General features: G+C 33.8%; 1 long non-coding RNA gene across 1 annotated transcript; it reads right to left on the minus strand.

The window, feature by feature from the left end:
- Nucleotides 1-2,696: 2,696 nt before the first annotated feature.
- On the minus strand, nt 2,697-6,048 carry LOC124892585. Its single transcript, XR_007050332.1, has 3 exons — nt 5,925-6,048; nt 5,788-5,822; nt 2,697-2,971 (listed from the first exon to the last, which is right to left on the minus strand). It is a non-coding gene; the product is annotated as an uncharacterized LOC124892585 (long non-coding RNA).
- Nucleotides 6,049-20,673: the final 14,625 nt, after the last annotated feature.

The raw sequence follows: 20,673 nt of genomic DNA on the forward strand, positions 1-20,673 counted from the left end.
TCTTTTCGTATTATCTTGTAAGGTGGAGAATGTTTCTATTCTTATGTCCCGCAAGAATCTCATCTCATGTCTTGTACAAATCTTAATCAGGTCGAGGATTCTTAGAAAATTTCATGTCTTACAATGTTTTTATCATGTGGCATAAAACACATGCCAAGATCATGTCAATGTCAAGTTTCGTTATCTCATGTTTCGTGCTTACATGTTTTCCTAAGGGTTACATGAAGCTCATTGGCTGCCTTTACATATTCTGTTGAGGAAAAATGTTCAATACGATATTACGTTCTTTATTTTACACTTTTAGAGCTTCAAAAAGTCCCTACCCATCATTCGGGGATGAATAATCCCAAGGGGGGATAATGTAACACCCCGCACTTTCGGGCTAAAGTTTGAACTGTCCTTTCTACATGTATAGACCCGAACCTAATGATTCTTTGTTAATATATGTGTGATAATCAATCCTATAGTGTGTAAATACCTTTGAATATGAATTGAGGTTACAAAAATCTCCAAACCCAAAGACTAGTTGAAAGCTGTTCTATCGATTATGTTTTGATAAACGTCATAACTTGGGTCAACTTTCATCGACCATAACTTCTTGTATATAGCTAGTTAGAGTGACTACTCTGTACCAAATGAAAGTTATGCTCAATTTACTTTGAAGTGTCTGTCTGCCAAAATGTAACGACGAGGCTGACGACCTATCAACTAGGAGACAGCCTATTAGCCCGAGTCATCAGCCTAGGATAGAAAGTGGTGAAATCCATCCAAAAAGTGACGACCTATCACCTGATTGATGGCCCATCAACCTAGATCGTCAACTGATGAAGTTTTGATACTTTTTTTGTTTCCTTAGGGGTATTTTAGTCTTTTTTCACTCCAAAAACCTTCTCCACGAATTAAATTACACCCTAAATGTTATTTACTCAACCATTATCAATTTTACAACATATTAATTCCTCTCCTCTCAAGAACAAGGGAAATTAGGGTTTCCTCCAAGAACAAGAAATCGGGAAAAATCAATCATTAAGTCCAAGATTTCTAAGGAACAAATCAAGATTCGAGTTCTACTCTTTGAACTAAGTAATCTAAGGTACGTGGGGTTTACCTAAACTACATGGGCACGGTGAAATCGTTTTAATTATGTTTAAATATTGAGAAAACATGAATTTACAAAAGGGTCTTGAATTTACAATTACAATTATACATTGTAAATCCTTCTTGACAATAAAGATTGAGTCTTGAGTCCTTACCGCTTAAACTCAATTTTGTTATATATATATATATATATATATATATATATATAATTTCTCTCTTGTTATAAATCCCTTGTTTTTATATGTTATGAATTATTCAATTTTGTACTAAGAAGTATGCTACAAATGTCTTTATTGTTATTTAAGACTTAATCTTAATTATGAATTGAAGAGAGGGTGTTTATTGTTTATAAAAAGGAGAAGTGCTGAATTTAGAGAGTTACATGATTTGTCACAAAATACTTGAGAACCACATGTTAGATGAAATGTTGAAAAGAGAGAATCACATCATAGTTTGAAATATATTTTGAAAACAAGAACTCTCATGCATTGTTTGATTGATTTTGTGGTCTAAACATTGTTTTGCTTGAAAGGAGTTGTCACTTGATAATGTATGGCTGAGAAATATGAGCTGAAAGTCTTGGCATGACGATACCAAATAGATGAATGCCATAGCAGATTCAGAATAGAATAGAAATACAGATATTTCTCAGATTCTCAAATTTTGAATTCAGAACGATGCATGTTTAGAAAAGATTAAAAATGGAAGTATAGAGAGCTAGATGGTTACCCGAAGAAAGTACGAGTTGAAAGACTCAATGCTAGAAATCATGATTGGCCGACACGGGATTATGGTATCCTGCTTTGTGATCTTGTGTACTTTGATTTATGTAGTGCCAAATTTGGACTATGGTTAGGATCCCTACTTTGTGATCTCGTGCACTTCCATGACATATTGATTTGATTGGGGATTTCGGCATCCTACTATGTGATCTTGTTTGTCCCCCATATAGATACTCCAATCCTTTTTACAAACTTGGATTGGGGGATTGACCAACGAGTCAAGGGCAGATTTTATATAGCCCATGGAATTACAGATTGTAGTGTGAACCATCTAGCTCAGAAGTAAAGTAAAGAGTGGGTCATGATTTCAAAGAAATATTTTAAAGTCTTTAAACTATGCCCATGTGTTTTAATATATCATATGTAAAATATTTTATAAATTTCTCTTACTTATGTTATATATAAGTACATTATTTTAGATTTCTCTACGTACCAGTACATATATATATTGAAACCCCTATATCTCAGGATCCGAGACACATTCACGCGGTCCCGTTCAGCGGTAGACCTATGTGTGTCAGAAGTGGCAATTGGTGAGCCTTCTCTATTCAGGAAGACCTGATTTTTAGATTTCTTTGTTCTTTCTATTTTATGATCTACTGGGGGCTTGTCCAATTTTTTAGACAGATATTGTTTTCAATGTTATTAGAGATTTCACAGACTAGTGTTATGTAGTTTAAATAGAGTACCTACTTTTGAATTGTCCAGTTACTTATGAGATTGGTCATGTTTCCGTTATGTTATCTTTCCGCATTTCTATAAATTGTATGATCGTAGTGCAAGATCGCTAGATAGAGAAAGGCGCCGGAGCCTTCATGGTTCGGAATGCACATCACGACCAAGGCCTCTGCTCGGGTCATGACACTTAGCTTGATTACAAATCACTTCAATGAAAATATACTTACAATTATAATTTGTGGAGAGAAATAAAAAAGACATCAAGAAATAATAATCCAAAATCATACATGGACATGAACCAACACATCTATTTGAATAGATGCACGTATAGATGAAGAAAGAAATTGAAATCAAAATTTTGTATCCATCCACACCAAATTATATACCACTGCGATGTATTCGGGGCTGCTAACCTATGAACAAAAACCCCAAATAAGCAATCTAACCAAATTGAGTAGTATAAAAAAAATGATACGTAGAACACATGTATAGACAAAACTAAAAGAGCTTATGGTTTCTCATCTTCTCTATGTTTCACAAAGGAGAAAGATAGGAGATAGAGACCATATAGGGACATACGAACACACTGAGACGTGTCTTGCAACAGGCAAGTACTTCCTACATGTATTAGTATAATACATCAATAGTAGGTATACTAAATGACTATAATACATACCCTTCAATGAAATTTTTTTTGACATATACGAAAATAACTTCTTCCATTATATAGAAAAACTTCAGTTTCCATTGCTAAGTACCTTTGATGAATCCTCAATAGCATATTCAGTGAACTTCCTATTTTTGCATCAGTAGAAAATCACCATTTTGAAAATAGTAGGTAAATGACGGAGAAATAGGATAAAAAATGGGCCTAATATACCCTTCAAGTATTGAAAATAATCCTAAAATACCATCCTTCCATCTTTGCACTCTAAAATATCCTTACCATACACCTACAAACTAAAAAAAATAGTATTTTTATTGAATATGTGTTAGTTTCTTATTGATTGTAATTTAATTAATTAAAAACTTAATATCCCCAAACCCAATCCGAATTTCACTTACCGTCCAAGATGCTTGTTTTGAAATTTACCTTCGTAGAAAATTGATCTCTTTATTTAAAAAGTATGGTAAAGTTTTTGTTTGAGAAAGAACTACACATTTTGTGGGATTAAAACTATTTTATTTGACTAAACTATTTTGTCCAAAAATTGATTTAACATTCCTAAATTTTGGATCTCTACATAGTACATCAAACTCTCAAACTCCATGAATAAGGTAATTAATCTGAACCATCTGAGATAGGATCCTAATGATATCTAGACTATAAATAAGGTTGCTTACCATTGCCTCCCTCTAATCCAACACCTTAAGAATTATAGTCTGGTATATAGAATAAAAAGAAATCATTATTTGGCTGAACAGCCGCATTAAAGTAATTACTTTTATCGTCAAACTGATTATAAATTTCTTTATAGCCTTGCTCTATAGTTCGTGGTCAATAAATTTCACCTGGTCACAAAAGAAATTGAGCAAAGGTGATCAATATCACCTATGATTTCAGTCTCACAGAATGAAATAATCAACTACCAGCTGCAGAGCAAGGGTACAAAGGAACTTATAATAAATTTGATGATAAGCTTACTTTAATGTGGGTGCTCAATAAGATAATGGTTCCTTCTCTAGTATATGTCTGTCTATAATTTTTACAATGTTAGATTAGTGGGAGGCAACAAGAAGCAACCCTATCTATCATCTGAATATCATTAGAAATCTATCTTATATGGTTCAGAGTCCATGGCATAATCATAGGGTTTGATGTACTATGTAGATATTCAAAATTTGGAAATGTTAAATAAACTTTTGGTCAAACTAATTTGGTCAAGTCAAAGGGTTTTAATCACATAAAATGAATAGTTCTTTCTCAAGCAAAAACTCTACCATACTTTTTATCCAAAGAGTTATCAACTTTCTACTAAGGTAAGTCCCCAAAAACATCTTGGATGGTAAGAGCGATTCGGATTGGGTTTGGGGATTATTAAGGTTTAATTATTTAAAATTTCGACCAATAAAAAACTGCCACGTTTTGAATGAAAATACTAATAATTTTTTAAAAAAGTTTTCTGTTAAGTGAAAGGATAAAATAGAGTCTATATATGAATGAGAAGAATACTTTTAAAGCCAAAGGTAAAAGAAAGGTATATTAAGATCATTTTCTATATTTGAAGAGTATATTAGATTTTTTTTTATGAAAGTAAAATTGTGTACCTTCTATTTCATTTTATATGACGAAGTTTAACTGGTACGGAATTAAAGAAAGAGAAAACAACCTTTTAGAATGTATCAAAAGTAATCTTAGATCTTGTAATATTAAACATACATACCAAGACATTTTTATGATCATAGGAACATGTCATTTAAAAATATAATGAATCAGATTTTAAAATTTATAAAATTTTCAAACACAAAAAGTGTCACTCTCTTAATTACATAGTAAAAAGAAAAGAGCAATATGTAAAATAAAAAATTAGTGATTGCTTATTAGATTTCTCATCGATCACCACTTCCATCTCACATTTTTCTTAGGATAAAATCTAGGAGGAGTTGGAGGATTTTCTTTATCAAATTTCACAGATTTTAGTTTCTCAAAAACTCTTATTCTACTCTGCTATGAACTCTTTTAATGTTTGGTTCAGCCATGCCTTAATGCTTGAGGTAAAATAATAAATTTTGATGATGATGTTACAATTTGTAATGTGTATTTATAGAAAAAAATGAGAACGGGGGGTATTAAGTGGGATATGCATAATTTTTTTGTTTTTTGTTCGAATTTAGAGAGTATAGAATAGGGTGAGTGGTCATTAAATAGATGGGTACCAATTAACTGTAGATGAAGTAAATTAGATTTTGTACTAAAAAAAATTATAATTTACTATAGTTACTTTGGAAAATATTTTAAAGAAGGAACTAGTAATTAATCATATGATAAAAGAGACATAAGATATAATGTTGCTAAATCTGATTGGCTAATCTATATTAGGACATAAAAGAAATCACCAAAAACAGAGGAAAGGTACGTCATTATCTTTTCTTAAGCATAGGAAGTCATCTACAAGCCCAAATTAGCAAAGAAAGAGCATGTCCATTAGTCATCTGTTGATGGAAATTCAATGGAAGTTAGTAAAGGAAGAGGGTTTACGAAAAATGAATGCATGTGCAAGAGCCTCACCTGTGGAAGAATTGGAAACTCCGAACGGCATCCTCCTTCAACATCACATATAGAGGTATCCCAACCACCCGAAGATCGGTATTTTAGAAGAAAAATAAGTGACAAACTCACATATTCGAAAGAGGGAAGCAGCTTACCTTGGTCATTTGACAATTCTTTTGTGGTAAAGAGAAACAGCACGCCTTCGGGAAAAACATCGATGATCCAAAAAAGAAGAAGAAGAAGCAAGTGGTGGTTACAGCGACATCAGCTAGGGAAAATAAGGATTGTGAAGATGAAGTATAGAGTATTAAACCTTTATATAGTTAGGTCTTTTTGGCAAGTGGGCTTAGACCTAGTCAGCCCAATTTGTCTGCCTTTTCATTTTGTTTTTCTAATGTTTTATGGACTTATGCCAGACACTTTTTGCTTTTTAATTTATAAAAGAGAAAGGACAGAAAAAATACTTCAAATTAAACTATTTTCATTAAAATGGCCATGGAATTTAAATTTCACTTTCTAGCCATTTCAATTTATTGGCTTGTTCTATACCGTTTCTACACATTTTCTATACATATCTTATACTTATAGATATTAGATACGAAAATTATATAGTTTTGATACATAATTTATACAATAACTGCACATTTTTTTTTACATGATTTATACAATAATTATATAATTTTCATACACTTTTTATATATATTTTCAATATATTTTATACATATACATATTTGATAGAATTATACAATTTCTATACATATATCTTATATAGATACATATTCTATTTAACAATTATATCATTTTTATATAATTTAATTATTATTTTTAAACGATTAAAAAAGCAGAATATTTGATCAGTTAAAAAATTTATAACGAAAAAAAATAAAATATTTTTAAAAGGGTCGAATTGCCCAAGTTGAATACTATATCAGTATTGTATATGAACTATATCAGTATTGTATATGGACTGTATATGAACTACGTAGGCCAAAATGACCCAAATAAGGAAACAGCTATAAAGCAGAAAAGTTTTCAAACTTGGGCTATTTGTTTTAAAAAGTGCTATAGTTCCCTTTATAAAAAGGCCTAACAATACACCAAAAACTCACTTAAAATAAAAGAGAGAGATAACATGTATAGTAATTTTCGTAACACATCACTTTACTTTATTCTTTTTCTTTAACTTGCTCAATAGTAGCAGTCTCATTTTTTCTATTGTAAATTTGCTGGAGCTGTGAATAATTTGAAGAAGGGACGCGTAATCATATGATAAAAGAAACATATGATATAACATACATGATAATTTTCATAACAAATGATTTTACGTATTTATTGAATGGAAAAAGACAAATTCTTCCATATTTGTTAAATGCAAAATTTTTCTAAAGAACATATGAAATGGTAGTAGATTTGCAGATTATGAAAAAGTGTCACATGCATAGCAGTGTAATGTTACACACAATCATTAATTTACCAAGCATACCCTTAATTTGACTAATTAAATCACCATAATCAAATGGTATTAACTAACATTTCTACTTAGACTATTATAATTGATGAATTTTAATAGATCCTAATATTCATATATCATTTTAACATTAAGATATTATGATAAACCATTAAATTTGCACCTGATTATGTCAAATGAATAGATATAATAGAGTTAATTTTCCATTGAATATGTTAAATTGAACAGATATGCACCAAGTTAGTTGAGGTCAAATATTTCTCCTTATTACTAGTTGGAGTCAAATTTTTCCTTGAACTATGTCAAATAGAATAAATATACTCTCCTTTAATATGCTCTCATTTTATTAGTTACGGTCCAGCATACCCTTATTTTTAAGCATAGACAAGTTAGCACTTCATATGTGTTTTCTTTCTTTTTGCACTTGGTAAGATAGAAGGTAGTGCAAACTTTGAATTCATTTTTTTCAATCAACCATTTTAAGTCTTGTCTTTATGTAGTAGTAATTAATTTAATCCTAATCTCAATAAGTATAAATATAAAATGAAAGGGTAAATAGTATAAATTTCGATAGTTTGGACCTTAATTATAGAAAATTCTGACATTTTGCATAATTGTTGAAAATTTTGATTTTGTGTCTGTCCAGATACATAATTAGCTCCTGATGCATCCAATGAAGATACACTTTTTCCTTTGTAAGGATACATAATTAGTTTTCGGTACATTTTTTTGTTGTTGGGTCTGTCGAAATAAATAATACAGCCAACGAATATACATTTTTTCCTTTGTAAAGATACATAATTAATTTTCGATATAATTTTTTTGAATTTGGGGTCTATCGAGATACAAAATTACCTCCCATTACATCCAAAAAAATACATAACTAGTTTAGATTTTTGTAATTACTTTATAAGGGTGAGATTTTTGTATGTTTATATTATTTTTAAAAAATGAAAACCACGCATATTGCATATACTATATTCCACACAGTATTTACTTGTGAAAATGGATGGAATTTCATGCAATCCAACTTAGATTTTACTCTCCTATATTATCATTAAGGGCCTTTAAGAAACGTAAATTAGCAACAAGAGACTTATACTTTTTTATTTTTTACCAACTCAATCTTTCTTAGTTTCTTTGTTTCTTTTTTCTTCTTCTTCCTTTTTCTTTGTGGTCTCCGTTAAAAAAAACTTAGAGGTGGGGAAAAATTGGATGACAAAATGGGGGAATAAATAGAAAAAACGGATTTATGTTTTTGTAACACCCTACACTTTCGAACTAGAAATCGAACTATTGTTCCTATGAGTGGAAGCTCTAATAGAAATTATCTTCAAGTGCGAATAACTGTCATGATCTTTATCCTCGTGTTTGAAGTTCTTTCGATGTGGTAAATCTTCGTAGGAATCACTTAGAGTAAAGTTGAGCTAAGAACCTTTGATTTGGCTAAATCTTTGTATTTGATTTTACAAGGGTCTACTTTGAACGTGTATAACTTTTGATACAAGTAAAATTTTGCATATTAAGACCCATCAAATGGTAGATAATTGAGTCTTCTTTCCAACTATACTAATTTCACCAAAATTCGAAACCTGGGCAAAAAGGTATAGCAATTTTCGTGAGAGAGACAGTGAGATCGCGTGATTAACGCGCGTCTCTCGCTCCAATGCACGCTCCTAGTTTATAGCTATTGGATCCGCGTTTTTAAGGGCTTTATAGTATTTTCTTTCCGTATAACTCCCAACTCATGCCTGATAACCCTCAAGGGGAGATATTTTCCTCCTATTTCATCAATTAAACATCTCAAATCCTCTAAAAAAACATAACTCTGGCTCCTCCCCAAAGATCAAGAATTCAACCCTTTCATTTCAAGATTCTTAAGAAAAGTTTCAAGAATAGTGTTCCATTCTTCAAAACAAGGAACTTAAGGCATGTGGGACTACTCTAAAAACCATGGGCGTAAGTTTAATTGTTTTATCAAGATTAAAAAAAATCTTCAATTATGTTTTATAATGAAGCGTTTGAAATTGTTTTCAAAAAGTATGTATCATGGAATTGTTTTGATGAAAATAAATGTTGTCCTGAAACAATTTTCATGGAAATTGAATTATAACTATAACTATAACTATAACTATAACTATATATATATAATTTCATGTATTTTATAAAGTGGATTGAGAGCATGAATGACTAAACTCCCTATCCTTTATGATATCTTTGATTTCAAGTATTGTGAATTGTTTAAATGCATGAATTTTCTCAAAGAAAACTAGTGAGTGAATCCTTTACTAATGATCATGGAATAATATGGGTTGTGACGTGTTGAGAGGGGGTTTGTGAATGAAAAATATTTATCGTGTCAAAATTAACAATTTTTATGGGTATAGAACTATGTAAACATAACATGACAACCTTATGGTTGTACTATTGAAAGGAGAATGTTTTTGATGTAAACTCAAATGAAAATCTATTGCATGACACTCCCTCACTTGATGTTTAAAAGATATGGGAGGTTATTAATATGATAATAAGTGAAAAGGGTTGCAGAGATAATGTGATGTGATTTATTAACTTGCAAGTCAAGGTATGATGATACGCGGTGATTTTATGCCCTTAACAAGATAAGTATTGAATGTTTTGACAGTATGAAGCATGTTTGTCTTAAAGAACTAAAAGTTAGGCTTAAGAGAGCTAGTTGGTTATCCAAAAAAGGCGTTTGAGTGTAAGGGCTCATCACTGGAAACCGTAGTTGCCCATGCGGGACTTATGATATATTCTCCTACATGAATGGATATTTAGGACATCTCACATGGGGGTATTTTATGTGAAGTGATCACATGGGGAGTATCACAACCCCAATCTCGGTGGTTACTTGGATTGGAGGATTGGCCACCGATTCACGGATTGGTCTGACATAGCCCATGGGATTACAGATTTTTAGGGTATACCGACTAGCTCAAAAAAAGAATAAAGAGTGGGTCAGTGTTGTTAAGAATCATTTTGATGTTCTCTAAAGTATTCCTATGTATTTTTGTATATATTGTGTTCACTGATATTATGAAATGCTCTCACCTATTTTGTCTAAAAATATACTATTTTGAGTTGTTTCACATACCAGTATAATTGTATAGACCCCCTATATTTAGGATCTGAGGCAAAGTGTGAGACCTGCTAAGCAGTAGGTTGAATTCTATCAGAGATTGTTGTTGATGAGTCTCTCTTTGTAATGCTCCAGAAAACTAGTCTCGGAGCGTCACACGGTACTTGAGGCTACGAGTAGCCCCAAGTTAACCCTTTGAGTCATTTTCATTCAGTTCAACACAAATCAATGGGGTTTCCATAAATAACCCTTAAATATCAACAGAGTAATTATCATCCAAGAATAAAAGAATTTTAGAAAGATAACAAAATATGACTTATTAGTCAACTCCCAACATCTCTACTAGTCTGACAAGCCTCTAAGAAAATCAATAAAACCCGCGAGCCATTGATACATGCCCCAACTGACTCATACTCAGTTATCAAATGTAAACAATTCCGTGAAACCAACATCAGACATCACGTCCTAGGAACATGAGGACTCACTACAACAGAGGATGTAGAATAGCATACCCGAAGAATCACAGTCGAACCTGGAACTGAGCACCTGAACCTACATTCCGAGAAAATGCATCCCACATCCAAAGATGTGGGTCAGTACCATGGAAAGGAACCGAGTATATGGGGGTGTATGCAGTTATATAAACATCATCATCATAAATATTTATAAGAAATATGTAGGATGTATCAAAGACTCATATAGCCCAAAGAAAATCATCATAATCATGAGAGGATGAAATAAATACAATAACACATGTGAGTCATCATATAATTTGTCAATCACTTTAAGTTCATCAAGAATATCAATTCTCATAATGTAAATATCATTTAAATCTTTTGAAAGAATAACTTTCACAATTCCACTTTCAAATCACTTCACCATTCACCATAGACACAAGGAAACACACACACACTGGGAGATCCTACAACCGACATAAACCATGTGAGCTATATGGAGTCCAACGTACAACCCACGTTGGGGAGGGCCGTCCTATCCTTGCCATCAAAGTAGGACTATCGATATCAAATCCACACAAACTAGTGATCACTATATAAATCAGCCTCAGACTAACTCCTATGGGAGCACGTAGTTCTAGGGAAGTAATGTCGCTTTATACCTCCCACTCGGTGCTAAAGATTTCTCCCGGACTTAGCTCAGATCATTTCAAAGACAATCCACAACAAAACAATTTCAGTAATATATAAATATACATTGGGAGCCATCATGCTTCCCATCTATCAATATCAACCACGCTGTGGATTTCTTTCACACTCGAATTCAAACAAACTCCATTAAGACCAAATGTCAAATCATTTAAAATATCTCAAATATTCAACATCAACGTGCTTATAACACACACTTTCTCAAAAAAAACATAATTTCCAATGGGGATTCATGACCCAAATATCAAAATCATGATAAATATCGTTCAAGATTCATGCTTTATATCGCCACACATGTATATTCATTTTTCAAAATCATAAACATCAAGATTTAATAATAATCATCATAAGATATGGGTTCATTCTTCAAATTCGTAAAAATCAAATAAAAATCATGCCTTTGTAAAGAAAATTACTTTTGGGCACAAGAACGTAAGAGAGTTCTTGTTGATAAACCCCACATACCTTGAATGATGAACTTTAGATCGATACTCATTTTTGAGATATTACTCATGCCCTTGAATGATGGTTCTTGGAGTTCTTGAACTAGGAACTTGGAATCTTGAATAAATTTGCAGAATTAATGTTGAACTTTGGAGGTTCTTGAAGTTGGATGTAGGAGCTTAGGGTTTTCTTTTAGAGGGAATTTAATGAAATATAACATATAATGCTTCTAATAGTCTTTAATATAGGGTTTGAATGGATTTTAGGTGAGGTGGAATGACCAAAAATCCCCTAAAAATTAAATAATTCTCGAATCTATCCTTTGGTAGACTATTTTGATAGTCTGAAGTAGATCAACCATAACGTTTTACTCCGATATCTAAATTGGATGAAAATAATTTCATTGGAAAGAGGACTCGCAGTGCTTTTCGTTGATATATAGTAGATCACCCAGATCATTATGTACAAGAAGTTATGATAGTTTAAATTGGAGAAAAAATATGCCAGGCCTCAGTACTTTTTCCTGCACGTTTTACTGTTCACTACTATTCACAGTTCGATTGGAATGTTCATAACTCGTCGCTCGGGTGTTCGTTGTGGATGATCCACAAATCGTTGGAAAGCTTATTTGATACTCTACATAATGGTGGATCATTATCTAAGACATTTCACACAAAAAAAATTATAATCCATTCTAGAAGATAGAACCCAACACGTTTACGCACAAAATTTCAATGAAAAATTTCTCGGGGTATTACATCATCCCTCCCTTGGAAAAATTCATCCTCGAATGATGCTAGACATGTCAAGATTAGATAGGGAATAGAGCATGCGGCTAAAACCATTCGTTATACTCATCACCACATTGTTTCTCACTCCGAATGCAATATAGAATGCATAAATTCAAGAAACTACAGCTGAACAATAATAAATGACAGCTGAACTGCTGCAACTTTTATCAAAAGTGCATGATTTAGGAAAGAACGGTACCTTCGGCTTGATCGGAGTATGCGGAAAATAGGTGCGGGTACTTGGATCGCATATCCGCCTCAGCTTCCTAAGTTGCACCCTCAACAGATTGGGTTCGCCACAACACCTTGACCAAGGGAACTTCTTTGTTCCTTAGTCTTCGGAAACTGAAATCAAGAATCTCAATGGGAATCTCATTAAAAGAAAGATTTTCTTGAATGTCAACACTTACAGAGGAATCCACTACCACAACATTGCTAATATGCTTTCTAAGCATGGAGACATGGAATATTGGATGAACAGAGGACAACTCAGAAGGCAACTCGACCTCATAAGCTACCTTACCAACACGGCTAAGAATTTTGTAAGGACCAATGAAACGAGGACTAAGCTTCCCCTTCTTTCCGTATCTCTTCACCCCCTCATGGGTGAAATTTTTAGATATACTAGGTCACAAACTTCAAACTCAAGGTCTCTCCTTCTAACATCCACATATGACTTCTGATGACTCTACGTAGTTTTCAACCTTTCCCTAATCTACTTAACCTTTTCCATAGCCTCAAATACCAAATCAGGACCACTAATAGCCGCTTCACCCACCTCGAACCAACCTATGGGTGATCTACACTTCCTCCCATATAAGGCTTCAAACGGAGTCATGCCAATACTAGAGTGGAAACTGTTATTGTAAGCAAACTCTATCAATGGTAAGTGAACATCCCAACTTCCCTTAAAGTCAAGTGTATAAGCTCTCAATATATCCTCAAAGGTCTGGATAGTTCGCTCAGCCTGACCATCGGTCTGCAGATAAAAAGCAGAACTCAAAAGCACTTGGGTACCAAGACCCTTCTAAAAAGCTTTCCAAAATTACAAAGTGAACTGAGTACCCCTATCCGAAATAATAGATAAGGGAACTTCATGCAGTCTGACTAGCTCTCGGATATACAATCTAGCGTAATCCTCAACAGTATATGAAGTATGAATAGGCAAGAAATTAGCAGACTTAGTCAACCTATCAACCACAACCCAAATGGAATCATGATGGCATCGAAAAGGAGGTAAACCAATCATAACGTTCATATTTATCTCTTCCCACTTCCAGGTGGGAATACTAAACTCTTGCATCATACCACCAGGTGTTTGGTGTTCAACCTTAACCTGTTGGCATGTTGCACACTTAGCTACAAACATTGCTATATCTTTCTTCATGCCACTCCACTAATAGATTTCCCGTAAGTCTCGGTACATCTTGGTGGCACCAGGATGAATAGAATATCGTGCCCCGTAAGCTTCAGCCATAATCCTCTATCTCAGTTCATCAACATTCAGGACACACAATCGACCCTACAATCTCAATACACCATCTCCCCCTTGGGAGAAAACCTCTACTTTTTGTTCCTTGACTGACTCTTTCAGTCTGACCAAACTAGCATCTAAGTGTTTCTTTTCCTTCACTTCCGAAACCAAGGAGGATTTGGAACTACTCTGAATCCCTATACTGCCTTCAGAAGAGTCAAACAACCTAACCCCCAATCTAGCCAAACGATGTACATCTCGAGCCAACTCTTTCTTACCATCTACCACATGCGAAACACTACCCATGGACACTCTACTTAGGGCATCCGCCACAACATTGGCATTGTTCGAATGGTAAAGCACACTTATATCATAGTCCTTTAACAATTCTAACCATCGTCTCTGCCTAAGATTCAATTCTCTCTGGGTAAACACATACTGTAGACTCTTATGATCAGTGAAAACATCAACATGGACACCATACAAATAGTGTCTCTAGATTTTCAAAGCAAACACAACAGCAGCCAACCGAAGGTCATGGGTGGGATAATTTTTCTCATGGGGTTTTAACTGTCTAGAAGCATAAGCTATCACCTTACCCTTCTGCATCAATACGCATCCGAACCCAACTCTCGAAGCATCACAGTACACCACCAAACCATCAACACCATTAGGCAAAGTCAAAACAGGGGCTGAAGTGAGTCGAGTCTTCATCTCTTTAAAACTCTTCTCATAAGATTCGAACCACAAGAAATTCACTTTCTTTTAGATCAACCGAGTCATAGGAGACGCTATAGGGAAGAAACTATTAAAAAAATGGTGGTAATCGCTAGCTAAACCTAAGAAACTTCGGATATCAGTCAGAGAAATAGGTCTAGGCCAATTTCTAACAGCTTCGGTCTTTTGGGGATCAACTCTAATACCGTCAGAAGAAATGATATGACCTAGAAAAGCAACTGACCTTAGTCAAAACTCACACTTCATGAACTTGGCAAACAACTTGTGATCTCTAAGGGTTTGCAAGACAGTTCGGAGATGATCAGAATGTTCATCCTCACTACGGGAGTACACCAGTATATTATTGATGAACGCTATAATAAACATATCCAAATATGGTTTGAATACTTGATTCATGAGGTCCATGAAAGCTGCTGGGGCATTAGTTAACCCAAAAGACATAACAAGAAACTCAAAATGGCCATAACGAGTTCGAAAAGCGGTTTTCAGGATGTCACACTCCCTAACTTTGAGTTGATGATAGCCGGAACAAAGCTCTATCTTTGAGAAATAACTTGCACCTTGCAATTGAATAAACAAATCATCTATTCTCTTAAGGGGTACTTATTTTTTATGGTGAATTTATTCAGTTGGCGGTAATCAATGCATATACACAAAGAGCCATCTTTCTTTCTCACAAACAACTCAGGAGCACCCCAAGGAGAAACACTGGGCCTTATGAAACCCTTATCTAGTAGATCTTTGAGTTGCCTTTTTAACTCCTTAAGTTCTGCAGGGGCCATATGTTAAGGAGGAATAGAAATGGGCTGAGTATCGAGAAGAAGATCAATCCCGAACTCTATCTCTCTATTAGGAGGTATCCCTAGGAGATCATCCGGAAAGATATAAAAAAACTCAATGAAGACGTTAACACACTGCAGAGTTGGAGTCTCAAACTTAGTGTCTTTGACTCTAACCAAATGGTAAATACACCCCTTGGAAATAAGCTTTCTGGCAGAGGCATATTTTTAAAAGAGGAGAGCACGAATCAATAGAAGAGAGAGACACTTTAAGCACGATAGACTTTTGAAAGTAAGAATCATATTTTTTCCTAAAATGCCTTGTAGCCTCTTGCTCATAGATGTGGCGCGCTACACACCGATGATCAACACTATACATAATGCAACTTTTCAGACTTCCTAGGACACCTTAAAACCTTAGGCTCTGATACCAAGTTTGTAACGCTCCGAAAAATGGGTCTCAGAGCGTCACACAGTACTTGAGACTACGAGTAGCCCCAAGCTAATCCTTTGAGCCATTTTCATTCAGTTCAACACAAATCAATGGGGTTTCCATAAATAACCCTCAAATATCAACAGAGTAATCATCATCTAAGAATAAAAGTATTTTAGAAAGATAACAAAATACGACTTATTAGTCAACTCCCAATATCTATACTAGTCTGACAAGCCTCTAAGGAAATCAATAAAACCCGCGAGCTATTGAGACATGCCCCAACTGACTCACACTCAGTTATCAAATGTAAACAATTTCATAAAACCAACATCAGACATCACGTCCTCGGAACATGAGGGCTCACCACAACAGAGGATGTAGAACAGCATGCCCGAAAAATTACTGTCGAACCTGGAACTGAGCACCTGAACCTACATGCCAAGAAAATATAGCCCACATCCGAAAATGTGGATCAGTACCATAGAAAGAAAATGAGTATATGGGGGTGCATGCAGTTGTATAAATATCACCATCATAAATAATTATAAGAAATATTCAAGATGTATGAAAGACTCACATAGCCCGAAGAGAATCATCATAATCATGAAAGGATGAAATAAGTACAATAACACATGTGAGTTATCATATAATTTGTCAATAACTTTCAGTTCATCAAGAATATCAATTCTCATAATGTAAATATCATTTAAATCTTTTGAAAGAATAACTTTCACAATTCCACTTTCAAATCACTTCACCATTCACCATAGACACAAGGAAATACACACACACTGGGAGATTCTATAACCGACATAAACTATGTGAGCTACATGGAGTCCAACGTACAACCCACATTGGGGAGAGCCGTCCTATCCTTGCCATCAGAGTAGGACTATCGATATCAAATCCACACAAACTAGTGATCACTATATAAATCAGCCTCAGGCTCACTCCTACGGGGGCACGAAGTTCTAGGGATGTAAGGTCGCTTTATACCTCCCACTCGGTGCTAAAGATTTCTCCTGGACTTAGCTCAGATCATTTCAAAGATAATCCATAACAAAACAATTTTAATAATATATAAATATACATCGGGAGCCATCATGCTTCCCATCTATCAAAATCAACCACGTTGTGGATTTCTTTTACACTCGAGTTCAAAACAACTCCATTAAGACCAAAAGGTCAAATCATTCAAAATATCTCAAATATTCAACATCAACGTGCTTATAACACACACTTTCTAAAAAAACACAATTTCCAATGGGGATTCACAACCCAATTATCAAAATCATAATATATATCGTTCAAGATTCATGCTTTATATCTCCACACATGGAAATTCATCTTTTAAAATCATAAACATCAAGATTTCATAATAATCATCAAAAGATATGTGTTCATGCTTCAAATTCATAAAAAATCAAATAAAAATCATGTCTTTATAAAGAAAATTACTTTTGGGCACAAGAACGAAAGAGAGTTCTTGTTGAAAAACCCTACATACCTTGAATGATGAACTGTAGATCAATACTTCTTTTTGAGATGTTAATCGTGCCTTTGAATTATGGTTATTGGAGTTCTTGAACTAGGAACTTGGAATCTTGAATAAATTTGCAGAATTAATGGTGAACTTTGAATGTTCTTGAAGTTGGATGTAGAAGCTTAGGGTTTTCTTTTTGAGGGATTTGATGAAAAATAACATATAATGCTTTTAATAGGCTTCAATATAGGGTTTAGAAAGATTTTGGGTGAAGCAGAATGACCAAAACGCCCCTAAAAATTAAATAATTCTCAAATCTGTCCTTTGGTGCACTGTTTTGATAGTTTGAAGTAGATTAACCATAACATTTTACTTCGATATCCAAATTGGATAAACCAATTTCATTAGAAAGAGGACTCTCATATCATTCCGTTGATATATAGTATCTCACCCAGATCATTGTGTACGAGGAGTTATGATCATTTGAAGTTGACCAAAAAATTCACTTTTGATAGGCTAAAGTAGATCGACCATAACGTTTTGTTCCGATAGACAAAGTGGATGAAACCAATTTCATTGGAAAGAGGACTCGCAGAGCTTTCTGTTGATATTTAGTAGATCACCCAGATCATTATGTACAAGGAGTTATGATCATTTAAATTTGGAAGAAAAATACGCCAGGCCTCAGTACTTTTTCCTGCCCATTTTACTGTTCACTACTATTCACGGTTCGATCGGAATATTCATAACTCGTAGCTCGGGTGTCCATTTTGGATGATCCACATATATTTGGAAAGCTTATTCGATACTCTACGCAATGGTGGGTCATAATGTAAGACATTTCGCATGGAAAAATTTATAATTCATTCTAGAAGATAGAACCCAACACGTTTACGCACAAAATTTCAACGAAAAATTTTCCAAGGTATTACTCTCTTATTTCGGAAGACCTACTTTAGAACATTGTTAGTTATTTTGGTTCATGGTTTGACTGGGGGCCTTGTCCTAGTTTTTAGACAGATGTTTGTTTTCATGTTATTAGAGATTTCGCTGACTGGTGTCATGTGTTTTGAATGTTAAGAAATTCCTTTCGAATTGTTCATTTTACTTATGAGATTGACCATGTTTCCATTCGTTATGTTATCTTTCCGCATTTTCTTATATTATATGACCATTGTGCATGATTGCCATATAGCGATGGGCGCTCGGGCCTTCACGGTTTGAGATGCTCGTCGCGGCTAGGGCCTCAGCTCAGGTCCTGACAGTTTTCTTGACAATTTTCTTATGGATCAATTTAGGGTATCAAGGTTGCAGCATTGACCCAAATATGAGATTAGTTTCTTTGGGCTGTAATTGACCAATGATTTTATTTGATGCATTCCACTGTTTTTCGCACTGTTCAAGTAAGTGTGCGACTCCATATGGAGACCTCCTTCTTTTCTGTCCACACTCCATTCACACATTTGAATCGAGTATGCACTGAATATATGGACTCTTATGTTATAACTCATAGACGACACAATGCAATAAACCTAATTGAGAAATTGTTAGCTAAGGAAACGAATCTATACTTTCCTTATGGGGATACTGCCAATTTACCAACTTATCTATGGATTATAATTTGATTTTATGATATTGATTCACATCAAATCAGAGTCTTCCTTTGACATGAAAAAATCAATAAATAAATTGGCTTTTTTTAAAAACTGATGAACAAACAAATTATTTGTCATTTCTCTTCCCTCTTCTTACAATTTATCTCAATTTTTCAGTTTTAAATTTTAGGTATAAACGGCTTCAATATATTGTTTATTTCTAAATGCAGCGTTACATCTTCTCAAATCATTGTGAATTATTTCCAAAAGTGAATTTATCAAATATAATCAATTATTAACGAGTAAATCTATTGTAGGTGGCTTTGATTAAGGAATGCAGAGAAATAATTTGAAAAGGAAACAAAGGCGATAAAACAGAATGCTTTCTATATCATTAGAATAAAATTTAAATGCATACATTGACAAATCCTATTAATACAAGAATTAAGAAAGTTGTCATAAGCCAATCTATGAAATCTAAACACTTACGGGAAAAATAATCCCATCAATGCCCCCACTTCCCTTCTTTCTTTTTAATAGCATATATGTAGCTTCTCTATCCTTTCAGTTATTGATGTGAAACTTTAATTCACACACCCAACATAGAAATTAAATTGATTATAAAGTAATTCTCATGTTCTTTCCTCATTGTTGACATTATAACTCAAATAAAGGAGTATCTCAGTTCGACATCAATTTCTTATTATCATGTGTACTTTAAAAGTACAGTACACAGTCTCACGAGAACATAAAAATTATATACTTTTTGCATTATATTCAAGTTTTCTTTCATTTTATTTAACATATCAAACATTTGGATAATGGTGTTGGAGAAAAGATCTCAAGCTCACTCAAGAAGAAAATATTAGAAAGGAAAAAAAAAACTAGCAGGGAAATAGAATGGGAGTGAGTTTTCTGGAATTTCAAGATTGTTTTTTTCTCTATATCATTCATCACTGATCAACCCTTATAAATAGCTTACAACTCAACTGAAGCTACAAAAACAAATGGCACTAACTTCACTAAATAGGCACTAAGTCAGTAGTTCTTTCAACTAACAAGAGAAACTTAAGGACTAAACAAAAACTACTCTAAGTCAAATATAATAAAATGCTGAAAGAAAGTTGCTGTAACTTTTCTCTTTTTTTTTTTTTTTGAATCACTTATTCAACATTCCCCTTTGATTCAGAATCGCTAACACCAAGCAATAATCTAAATTAAACATGCTTTTGATAGGGCCGTACTTTTGTGAATATATCTACTACTTGTTCATTGGTGTTGCAAAACTTCAATATGATCTCCTTTTTCCACCAGCTCACAAATAAAATGAAAGCGGATGTTAATGTGCTTTGTTCTTCCATGAAATACAGTATTCTTAGTCATTGTAATTGCGGACTTATTGTCGAAATATATTTCTGTTGCTTTCTCTAGCT

Source organism: Capsicum annuum, unplaced genomic scaffold (genome assembly GCF_002878395.1).
Source record: "Capsicum annuum cultivar UCD-10X-F1 unplaced genomic scaffold, UCD10Xv1.1 ctg4868, whole genome shotgun sequence".
Lineage (NCBI taxonomy): Eukaryota > Viridiplantae > Streptophyta > Magnoliopsida > Solanales > Solanaceae > Capsicum > Capsicum annuum.